Below are 8,177 nucleotides of genomic sequence, written 5' to 3' on the forward strand. Positions count from 1 at the left end.
TGATCAGTGTGGCAGAGCTTTTACTCAAAGTAGCAGCTTACAGAGTCATCTAGTTACCCACTCTGGAATTAAGGCATACAGCTGTGACGAGTGTGGGATGGAGTTTACTCTGAAGGCTTCACTAAAACAGCATCAGGTCATCCACACTGGAGAGAGACCGTTCAGCTGTGACTTGTGTGGAAAGTCTTTTTCCTTCAAGGTTTCCCTAAAAAAACACCAACTCATCCACAGTGGAGTTAAAGCGTACAGCTGTGATCAGTGTGGCAGAGCTTTTACTCAAAGTAGCCACTTACAGAGTCATCTAGTTACCCACTCTGGAATTAAGGCATACAGCTGTGATCAGTGTGGCAGAGCTTTTCCTCACAGTAGCAGCTTACAGAGGCATCTAGTTACCCACTCTGGAATTAAGCCATACAGCTGTGACATCTGTGGAAAAACTTTCAGCCAGAGAGGGCACCGAAATGAACACCTACGCATTCACACCAGACATGATGTGTACTGCTGTGAACAGTGTGGCAAATACTTTACAACAGACGCAGACTTACAACGACACATGTTTACCCACACTGAGGAGAGACCTTATCAATGTGACCTGTGTGAGAAGACTTTTAAAACTCCACATCACCTGAGACGACACCAACAGATCCACACCAGAAAGAGACTCTACAAGTGCAGCTACTGTGAGGTATGTATTTATATTGTTATCTTGTCATTTTAGCCTGACTGTTTGGAACAACTCTGCTCATTAAACTGTGTTAACATGTTAGCAATTCTACTGCATGGAAAAGCAGCTCTGAGTGATTATTCAGATTTTCCTTTCAGTTATGATTTTAGTATTACTGTAGTATTATGGTGGTAGTATTGTAGTTATTGCAGCCAGTAAACTGAGTGTGTTAACTGAAACAGTCAAATGTAGTTGGACGTCTGCAGAGATGCTCTTTATTTCAGGCGACGTTCAGGATACAAATGTTGAAGGACTGACTTACACTGTCTTTGTGTCTTTGTTTAGAAGCAGAGCGACACAGATGGATCCAGTTCTCAACCCTGTCATCACTGTGGTGGTGGGAAAGACTTTCATTGTGACCTCTGTGGAAAAACTTTCAGTCGGCAAAAGACCCTAAAAGTACATCAACGTAGACACACTGGAGACCAACGGAAATACTGCAAAGAATGTGGGAGAAGCTTCACCACACCAAGTGATTTAAAACGACATGAACTGATTCACAGTGGGGTTAAAAAGCACCTCTGTGATCAGTGTGGGTCATCCTTCACCACTGAAGGTGAGCTTAAATCACACAAACGAGTCCACACAGGAGAGAAACCACACAAGTGCAGACACTGTGAGAGAAGCTTCTCACATTCAAGTACTTGTAACAGGCATGAACGTGCACACATGGAAGGAAACTACAGCTGTGACCAGTGTGACAAGAGCTTCAGGAATCTCAGTTCATACTCTGCACACAAACGATCCCACGTTACTAATAAACTGTTTCACTGTTACCAATGTGCCCAAACATTCACCTCATTGTCTGCTCTGTGCAAACATCAGCGCGATCACTCAGGGCTGAAATCACTCCCATCACTGGATCACAGTGAATCTGAAGACACAGAAAGATCCTCTGGTTTCTGTGTCAGACTCAAAAAGCTTGAGATCAGGCTCCACAGAGTTCAGATAGAATCATTTAAACTTGTGTTGAACTGAACTGGTTGCTGGGCTGAACTTCTACATAATACAGATCTACATGGGATCTTCTTTCCTGTTGTTTTACTGAGTCAGTTTTGTCCTGTTTTCTCTGTCCTGGTTTTGCTCGTCTGTAAATGATTGAAACTCAGTCAAATAGTTCATTGTTCTCCAGCAAAACGTTTTGGAAACTCATGTTTAACCTTTAAAACTCTGACATGTTTTAGCACACAAGGCTTCATCGGGGAGTTCACTCATGATTGGACCATGAGAACAAAGGTTTTTAGTTCTTTCAAAGAGAGTCTTGGAGATGTTTGATGTTTCTGTTTTTCTGAAACCACCTGAAAGAAAAACTATTTTTCTTGCTTTATGTATGTTGTGAATTTTAGCACTACGGTTAGCATTTACAGGATATTGTTTTTGATGATATTATACAAAGGACCCTGTTTCTGCAATGCCCTTTGTTTTAAACTTCATTCCCTCTTCTTGTGACCCCACGGCAACTTCCTTTGGCCTGCTAGTCTGGAAAATCCAACAGTTCATCTATATGTAAAGAAGGCACTTAAACTGGAACAGGCATAGCTGCATTGATCCTGCCGTGGGACAGTGCATTCCTCAGTGCAGCCTGCTAAAAGATCACACACCATTGATTACGTGCCTTTAGGTATATATGGTTAAACATTTCCTAATGCAAATAACTACATGTAGTATTCTACCATGTGCAAACTTATATCACTAAAGGATTCTAACTGTCTAGTGTTTAATGGACCTGTCAAAAGTATGTTGAGATTATAGAAGGCCCCTTTCAGAGCTAGGGGGAACTTCCTTATATGGTTGTAACTTGTAACTTGAAACTTGCTGACACACGAACCCTTCTGCCTATAAAACTGTTGCACAGAGAATAAACTTTGAGTCAGTTTGGAATGACAACCTAGAACAGTCTCCGCGTCTTCTTGTTCTTCCAAACTGCTCCCGGTACTCCGGCCGGTACCGTGATTAACCGTTGATCATGCATGAGAATATTTTAATTTTGTTATATGTTAAAGGATGAACTCTGCTTATTGGTGCCCACGCCTTAGGAGGAAACTCGATCTACGGATGACGGAGATTTCCTTCAATGTAGTGTGGAAGTTTTTAATGTTTCTTCATCTGTGATGTTCTTGAATGTGTTCACGTGAAGATGGTACAAATAAACTGTCCTTTCAGCTTTAGCTCCTAATTTATTCATTATTTATGGATGTAGCACAGCAGCCGTCTCTTGATTAACACATGGAGGGCTCGGGATCTGATGGTGTCGTCTCCCTAATTTGCCCACTCAGTAAATCTCACTCATGGCCAAGAAATTGAAATAAACCTTGTTTCCCTGCTGGATAGTGATCCACTGTAACTCTGCTCCTCCTTCCTGTTTAGGATTTCTGTGGCTGAAGTAAAATTCCCTCCATCCATCACTTATCCCAGCTAACCCAAAGTGAAATAAAGTTTTGCTCGTCTTAAAAAAGCATTACAATAATGGGCATTACCAATGCAAACTGAATGATACAGAAGATGAAAGAAGAGACTTTGATCAGTTAATAAAGCTCATGATCTGGATTCATTGTGGCTGCTACACAGATACTTCTGGGTCACTTCTCTCAGTTAGGAACCTTCCTCACCAAACTGACTGTTGGACCACACCCCTGGTTTCATGAGAAAATGTTTCAGCCATGATTTCTCTTCCTGTATTTCAGAGTAAAGACTGAAGTGACAAATGGAAGCATGTTTAAAAAACACAATGTGAGAGAGACGTTGAGGTCCTTAGAAGTTACCCTGGGTTTTTCTGTCACCCTGCTAGATGTTACACTCCTTGTTATTGGACTGATTTCTACTGCTGGACTACTCCTGCGGAGAGTAACAATACTCTTACTAATTAGCTCCCTTTCACACCTTTGGGGATATTTATTTTTGTGTTTGCAGCGCTGTGAGCCAGAACAGTGAGAGAAAAATCTGCAACAGCGACGAGCCAAATGCTTACGTTAGAGGTCTGCGTTCCCGCGGCTGTCCCGCAGGAGCCGCGGGACCCGACCAGATTTCTTGCGGCGCGGGAATAAATTTCCAAATAAAATGCGGTAGCGGTCGGTAACTCTGGTGTAATTTGAACGGGAGCGGGCGGTCTGAAAATATAGCGTGCCCGACATTTTTTTGGAACAGCATATCTGTGATTTCCTCATTCTAATTGAGCACTGGTACAGCCAGTGCTCACGCCTGTTACACGCACTGAGCGCATGGATCAGTGCTTTTTGCACGTGCATTTTACTTGCACAGTCTGTGACTCTGTGCGCGCATCACCTGCATCAGAGCGCGCTTTACCAACATGGCAGAGCAAACTGAAGATGCAATTTCCTTGAAGGACGTTCAGCTGGGATTAGACAACGGTCAGTTTACTTTAAGGAAACCCACATCAGGCAAGTCTGATGTATGGGAGTCTTTTTCATGCGTCATAGATGCAAATGGAAAAAAATTACCCTTTGTACAATGCGATAAATGCCTCAAAGTTTTACCCGTTTGCAGTCACAAGACTGGAACCTCAGGTTTAAGGCGGCACTCATGTCCCATCACAAAGGGGCAAACAAAACTGGCATTTACTAAATCTTTGCTGGTGCCAGAGAAGTTTAAAAAAGAAACCAGAGACAAATGTGTTCAGTTTGTTTGCCAAGACATTCGACCGTATGATACCATCTCTGGAAAAGGCTTCACACAGCTGGCCCAACATTTGGTCGACACAGCAGCAAGAATAGGAAAATTCGATGTCTGTGAGATACTACCACACCCCACAACGGTGTCAAGAAATGTTGAAATGAGGGCTCAGAGTCTACGTAAACATGTTGTGGAGGAAATCACTGCAACAATATCGAAGTTTGGATGCGCTGTTACAGCAGACATATGGACAGAAACATATCGAAAAACGTCCTTTTTGTCTGCAACCATCCATTACGTTAATGAGCAATCTGAGCTACATTCAAGAGTGCTTTTTGCTGCCCCTTTTGACCCAAGCACCTCAAAGACAGGTGAAAACATTCGAAGGCACCTGCTGCAGAATCTCAGAGTGTTTGGCATTGATGCGACAGACATGGGCAAAAAGATCATTTTTGTCACAGATCGTGGAGCCAACATGATCAGTGCCTTACGAGAATACACGAGGCTAAACTGCACAGCGCACATACTAAACGTGACTCTCTCCAGTGCGTTTGGTACTGCCATAATCGAAAAGTCTCCAGAGATCGCTAGCCTTCTGACTGATGTTAAAAAGTTGGTTACATATTTCAAACACTCAGGACAGCAGGGCAAGCTTAAAAAGTCACTGAAACAATCCATAGAGACACGATGGAACTCTAACTTTGACATGTTAAATTCTGTCTTGGAACAGTACGAAGACATTGCATCTGTGCTGACTGAGAGCAATAATTATGACAAGATCGGACGCATTAGCATCAGTACTCTTAAGTTACTAGTATCATTCCTAAAACCCTTCAAAGAGGCAACTGACGACTTGGAAACTGATAACACAGCTCCCAGTGCCTCACTTGTTCTTCCGTGGTCTGTGCGATTAATTGAGCACTGTACATCAGCCACAAAAGACCCTCTGCTCTCTGAAATTGCAACCGTCTGTGTAACACGGCTGAAAGAATTACTGTCAGCAGACAGCACTTCATCCCATTTTGTTCACATGCTTTATAAAATAGCAACCTTTCTGACACCAAATCTGCGAGGTCTGAGAATGTTAGATGAAAGAGGGCGACAGAATGTGATACAGGGAGTCAAGGAGATGATCGATGATTTAAAGTTTGATCATGCACATGATGAGGATGTTGAACCAACACCTGCCAAAAGGCCTACTGTTCTTCATAAATTTTCAGATTGGGAGGAAGAGGAAGAATCATGTGGATCAAAATCACTAGATGTTCAGATTCAGGAGTACAGGACCATGAAACTTGAATTATCAAGTCAACAAAACATTTTGCAGTGGTGGAATTCCAACAGTTCCCAGTTCCCTGCCCTGAGCAACCTTGCAAGATTTGTCCTCTGCATCCCGGCAACGAGTGCACCTTCCGAGAGAGCATTCAGCCTTTGTGGTCGGATTTTGGAGGAGAGACGTTCAGTACTGAAACCCTCATCAGTCAGTGACATTCTTTTCCTGCATGGAAATTTAAAATAATTTGGATTTTTTAAGTAAGTTTCGTTCATTTGATTAATAGTTTATAATTTTGAGATGTCGTTTATTGTTGTATTTATATATGCATATTTTCTTTTGTAGGAGAGACCTTGAATTCGACATTGGGACATTTTTTCGTTAAACTGATAGTTTAAACAACCATTTAATTTCGCAGTGGCCAACTATTTTGTTCTTTTGTTTACAATTTTAAGTGACTTTTTTTTTTTTTCGCGACACTTTCCCTACTGTGTTGACAGAAAAATGTTACGTTTGTATTTTACATAAAAATAACAAGTAGGCCACAATGCTGTATTCGTTTTTATTTATTTTATTTTTGCAACACGTTTTCCATGTTAAAAGATAAATGTTGCATGTTGACAGATAAATGCATCTTGTTTAAGAAAAATAAATACAATCATTGCACAACCTGCAGTTTTATCTGTTATCTCTATTTTTTGGTGGTACCCCATTTAAATGTGAGATTTTGGAAACCAGATCTAAATTTAGCGGGAACGGTCGGGTCGGGTAGAAAATTATTCTAAGCGGGCAGCGGGTGAACAAAGACTGAATATACAGCGGGAGCGGTCGGGTGCGGTACAAAACCTTGCGGGAGCGGGCGGGAGCGGGACTAAAAAAACATTCCCGCGCAGACCTCTAGCTTACGTGAATCGCAGCAGCTGCACATGTGCTACGCTGAATTAGAGGATATCTTTGCTCTGGATTTCTATTTCTACTTTTTCATTTCTATATGATTCTTCTTGCATCTAAACAAAGATGATTCAATTTGCTAAATGTTGATGGCTCTTCGTGCTCAGGTGTAAATGAGACGTAATATTTGCTCTTGGTTTGGTTCTCCTGTACAGAACCTTGCAGTACAACAGAAACCTAAAAACATTATTTGTAGTTGTTATTCTTAGTTGTTCTGCTGCCTAAATACCACAGGGTCTGATTATGAAGTTATTGAGCTGCACATACTTTACGACCTGCTTAAGTTCGAGGTCACAGCGTCTGTAGAGCAGCTGGAACATAATGAAGTCTACAAGGTTAAAGTTTTCTCTTCAGTTATTGTTCTTTCTGCTGCTTGGTTTGATGGATCTGAGAGCTTTTGTTTTTATTATTGTTATTATAATTATCATTAATATTTTACTCTCTAGAAGCTTTAAAATAGTGTTTGTGTTTGAAAAAATTGATTTAAGAATTGAACAGAAACATCTGTCCTTCTGAAAATCGCCCAAAGGCACGGAGACAAAGTCAAAGGATGCAACCTGTAACTTTCTCTTCCTTCATGTCAGGACCATCATCCATGATTTATATAAAATGCATATAGCAACAGTAGCACTTTAGTTTGGACTTTATGATTTCTGTAACTGGAAAATATTATTTTGTTTAAAGACAGAAGTGACCGCATAGTTGCAACATCAAAGGGAAATATTAATTAATTAGCATCAAGTATATTTGTTGCTTAAGCGTTTGCACTATAACTTAAGTAGGATTATAACTTTTAAGGAAGGAAAGATTTCAGATATTTAGTTCACTGTTTCAGTTATTTTATATGAAATTAAAACATTTACGTTGGTCAAATATGATGCTCTAAATCAAATAAAAGTTTGAAAATAAATGATGTATTTTTAAATGCTGCAACAAATGTTCACAAAAAGTAACTATAATTAAAACCAGTTAAACAAAATCAAATGTTTGAATCATGCTTAACCAAATGCCAGGCTGGAGAGCTGAACCTAAAGTATACGTAGAAAGATTTCAACATGTGAGCAGTTTTTAATGTTTTTATCACATATAAATGTCACAGCAGTGGGTCCTGGCCCAATGCTTTGTGTTTTTGGTTTTCTTTGACTCTTGTTTTTCTTGGTTTTTGTTCTTCTTATTTATCAGGCTCTCAGTAATCTTAGTTCTCCCTCCCTCAGTGTTCATTTCAGCCTGTGTTTAGTTTCTGTTCCCGTGTCCCACGTTTCATCGTTTCATGTCGAGTCAGCCCTGTCTCTCTGTTTCCTGTGTCTCCCCAGTCAGCCCCGCCTCCCTCGGGCACTCATGTGTGATACAGAGTAATAAACCTGACTACATTTGCTACACTCTCTTTATTACCTGTTACTTTAAAATTCATACACTAATTATGTCTGCCCATCTCTCTAATGTGAAGGTCAAAGGTCAACATCCCAGTGACATAAGAATAATCCCAAAGGGGCAAAGGCAGCGGTTAATTTAGCACATTTAGCATTAAGGGTACAGCAAGGATATACTTTTACTTATTGTGGCAGGGGTGTGGTCTCTGGCCTGCTGCAGTGGAGGCTG

This window comes from Copadichromis virginalis, unplaced genomic scaffold (assembly GCF_057382275.1).
Source record: "Copadichromis virginalis isolate Kocher_CV1m ecotype Utaka unplaced genomic scaffold, C_Virginalis_male_GT1.1 unmapped_scaffold_1, whole genome shotgun sequence".
Lineage (NCBI taxonomy): Eukaryota > Metazoa > Chordata > Actinopteri > Cichliformes > Cichlidae > Copadichromis > Copadichromis virginalis.